The 4316-nt window shown below is 39.8% G+C and overlaps 1 pseudogene; it reads left to right on the forward strand.

The window, feature by feature from the left end:
- The first annotated feature begins 232 nt into the window (after positions 1 to 232).
- On the forward strand, positions 233 to 2933 carry LOC123821376 (annotated as a pseudogene).
- Positions 2934 to 4316: the final 1383 nt, after the last annotated feature.

Genomic DNA, 4316 nt, shown 5'->3' on the forward strand with positions numbered 1-4316 from the left:
GGGGCAGCCCAGGGTAGTAGTGGGAAGGGACAGCGGGGATCTCATTCTGTCTCCCATGCACTATCTCTAGGATGTATTGAGATGTCAGACAGTTAGGTTCTACCAGAGGAATGAAAACCAGTGGACAAGTTTCAGTGGGTGTAGCAGGTCAAGGACATCAGAGGAATCACACGTTTCCTTCAAGGCTCCTGTCCTTCCAAAGCCCCTCCTGCTGTTGGTCATGATCTAATCAATGGATAAGGTGGGGAAAATGTAGAATAACTTCAAATACAGGTGTCAGAATGTCTTCAGTCTTAAGGGAGGAAGCCATGGTGAACTCCAACCTGTGTTTGTCAAAGACGAAAACATCGGTATGGGAGACTCAGCACCTCAGCAGCAAAGCAGTCCCATTATAGAAAATGTTGCTTTCCAATGGGATTAATTCTTTCAAAGACTTCGTCAAGGAGAAACCAAAATTATGCCATTAAAATTCCTGAGATTGTTGAAATAAGCTTTGAAACAGGTAATGATTCATGTGTTCAAGCTGGGAGCAAGACTTACAAGAAGAGATTGCTATTCTTCACATGCTCCATGGAGTGGGAAGAAAAAACATACCTGTTCTACAAAGACACAAAGTTCACAAGATTCTTATAAGAAGTTTGGTAGAACTCAGAGCAGATGTCAAAGGAGAGAGAGGTGATGCGATATAAGCTGCGTGCGCGATGGGGACTGCATTTCTAGCACATCCATGGGAAGTTGCTGTCTGAGACAGAGGTGCAGGGGAGTGTGGGCTTGTGTTGTCCCATGAAAAGTTACAAGCCATCAAAGCTCTTCTTTTGTAATAAAAAAAAATACACCTTTCTGAAAAATGCTTGAGAAATGTCCTTTTCCTGTTGGCTCAGGTTTAGGCCCAAAATGGCATTTGATTAAACAGCATTCAGTCCCTGTGAGCCCACATTCAACATTTTTTGGTACATTTGTTCCATCCTTGGCTTCTACAGAAGATGAAGAAGATAAGCTTAGAGAGAGAAGGTGGCTTACTTTTGAAGAAGGGGTTGACCTCCTCCCAATGACAAATGCATACATTTGAATCCACTGCGCAGGGTCATTTGTTATACAAACTAGGACCAAAGTTTGGCTCCTGGAATGACTGAGATAGGTGGGGACAATTATGCAATTTCACAAGCTAATTGTGACTCAGAAGAGGGCACAAGCACATTGCGTCTGCAGTCACGTAGGGAGAAGCACCTCCAGGTGTCTGGAGAGAGCCATGTCCATGCCAGCAGACACAGAGCTTGAAAAGTCTGGACACAGATTGATTACATTCACTGCCTCGTGCCAGTGTGCTTCAGATTACAGTAATTTCTGTTGCTGGAGAGTGATGGATGGTTACAAAGCAGAGGCTCCTATTTTATTTTATTTTATTTTTTATTATTGATTTGTGTGTGTGTGTTTGCGTGAAAGAGAGAGAGAGATTTGTTGTTCCATTTATTTATGCATTCATTCTTTGTTTGATTCTTACATGTGCACTGACCAGGGATCAAATTGCAACCTTGGTGTATCGGGACAACACTCTAACCAACTTAGCTACCCAGCCAGGGCCAAGGAGAAGCTCTTCTCAGAGGCAAACCTGAAGGTACATTTTTGCTCCCGGAATGCGCAAAAGTCCTCCTCTCTGTGAACTCCCCACACTACGACAGATCCCTGCCTGCCTGAATTGAACAGTAGAATCACAACTTTAGTTTTGGTGTTCATCACTCTTGTGAATTTCACTCCTCCGCTGTAACAGGACTTCTGCAACATTATAAAGATCCCAGTTCTTAAATGTTTTTGAACCAATTTACTATGTCACTAAACAGGACTTTCCCTCTTAGCCCACCAGTTTGTCTGTGGTGCCGTAATCTGCAGTTACATTGCATGTGATGGAATGAATGAGATTCCCTTACCATCAGTGTTACTGGATTTTTAAAAAAATCATTATATCAGAGTATCATTATAAACAATAAGTTAGCATTCTCACATTAAAATGAGAACCAGTCAAGGCAAGGTAAACCATCCTGTCTTCAAAGGGCATTAACTAGACCTGCTCTCATGTGCATACCTGTATTGCTATTCAGTGCAGTATGTAGGCTTAGTGTTAGTACCCACCAGATGTGATGTGCTGTTAGATAAAGGTGGTACCCATTGAGACAACAGATAGAGACAACATTTTGCCAATTTAGCTGTTTGGTTATTTGTTATTTTAATTTTTTTAAATTTATTGGGGTTTTTTAAAGAAAGAGAGAGAGATATCAATTTGTTCTTCCACTTATTTATGCACTCACTGGTTGCTTCTTGTATGTTCCTTGACCAGAGATCAAATCCACAACCTTGGCATATCAGGACGATGCTCTAACCAACTGAGCTACCCATCTAGGGCCAGCTGTTTAGTTTTTGATGGCTGTAGTTACTGAGTGAGGCAACTCTGGGGCATTTGCTATGAAGAACTTTATTTCTTACTGAAGAATAAAATATCAGTATTGAATGAGTATTTCAACAGTGTGACTAATGTTTGAAATTATTTTTCAGAAATTTTCTGCAAATTTCCAAAAGTAGCACTGTTTGTAGTTACTATAAATCAAGCTTTGGAAGTCCAAAAATTAAAGACTTCCTTCCTCTTAGGAAAAAAAATTTCAGTTTTCTGGCCACTTAGAGCAGTGCACATAAGTACTGATATAGTTCATTCTTGAGTAAACCGTTTTCTAAATAATAGTTCTTAAAATTTCAGATTTATACAATTGGTAATAGAATTTTATTTAAAGGCTTTGGGTATTATTTCTTTAATGAGTGCTTTTACTTAAACATTTAGAATAGCTGCTATAATGTAGTCCTGTGCGTGATTTTTTAAGAAGATTTTATTTATTTATTTTTAGAGAATAGGAAGGGAGGGAGAAAGAGAGGAAGAGAAACATTAATGTGTGGTTGCCTCTTGCACAGCCTCTACTGGGGACCTGGTTCGCAACCCAGGCATGTGCCCTGACTGAGAATCGAACCAGTGACTCCTTGGTTTGCAGGCCAGCGCTCAACCCACTGAGCCATACACTCCAGGGCTTTTATTAAAGTTGACAGATACAGTCTAATTGTCAATTCATTGAAGTTGGATCTTTTTGTCTGTCCATGATGAGTTTGTGAACCACGAAGAAAATGAGACTAGAAGATGCCCAAATAAATCAGATAATAGTAACTACAGTTGTTGCTGGTGTTGAGATTATTGTTAGATTGTAATTAGTAATTTGGATGGCAGTATTTATCTCTTTGTTGTAAACTCATAGCTGAATTACTTAAGCACAATTACAGAATTTCAGTGCGTTTTATTTTTTTAGAAAATCTGAAACTTAAATTGCAGATTTAAAAGCTACTGTACAATGATTGTATCTGTAAAAAAACTTTATTTAGCACCTTTTTGTTACTTACAGTAGTATACAATACTACTTGGGTGAGCTATTTTGGAAGTAATAACAACTTCTAGTGTTTGCTTCTTAGTATTAAACTGAATTTACACTTCTGTCGTAGGCATTTTGCAGTAAAGCAGTTAATTCATTCTTGTGTTTTTGTGTTAATGTGCTCTGAACTACTGGTCAGTGCTCCTTAGTTACTGCTGCTAGAGAATGTTGTTTCACATCTCTATGAGTACAAAATACTACCAAGTCTACAAAAAAGACTACAAAATTACCAAGACTACAAAAAAGAAAAGCTGTATTTGTATGCAACAGTAACTCTTTTACTGCTGTTGTATGTTTCTGCTTGCTGCCTCTTGTTATGGCTACTTGTTTGTGCTAATAAAGTATGTTTGGTGTTCTTGTAAAATACACATACACATACACACACCCTCCAAAAAAAACTAAAAACCTTTCTTAATGCCCCCAGCAGAGGGCGTGGTAGAGTTCTGCCTACCTCCTCTCCCTCCAAGTCTGCAAGGTCTTGAAACAATACAGGGGATCAGTGTATTCAGCATTATAGTCCCTGGGTTATATGCTTTCTCCCCCTGCAGCCTATGATTTTCCTTCAGAGCAGGGAGTCATTCTGTAAAATCTCAGATGAGCGTAGGGCTCAGCACATGGCAAGCACTCGAATGTCCCTTAAGTGAAAAAATCTGAAGGTAAAATGCTGACTTCACAGCTTGGCTGAGGACAGCCTGTCCTGAGGCTGGAAGTGTAGCCATGGACCAAGGCTCCCTAAAAAACTGGAGAGGGTGGGGGAATCTCTGGAAGTTCCTTAACTTTATTAAATCTGAAGAAACGATGATAGAAATAAACTTGTATGCCTGGGAGCTGCCTAGAGGGCTGGGGCTGGGTGTG

The sequence above is a fragment of the Phyllostomus hastatus genome, unplaced genomic scaffold (assembly GCF_019186645.2).
Source record: "Phyllostomus hastatus isolate PE091 unplaced genomic scaffold, TTU_PhHast_1.1 phas_contig_40, whole genome shotgun sequence".
In the NCBI taxonomy this organism is placed as follows: domain Eukaryota; kingdom Metazoa; phylum Chordata; class Mammalia; order Chiroptera; family Phyllostomidae; genus Phyllostomus; species Phyllostomus hastatus.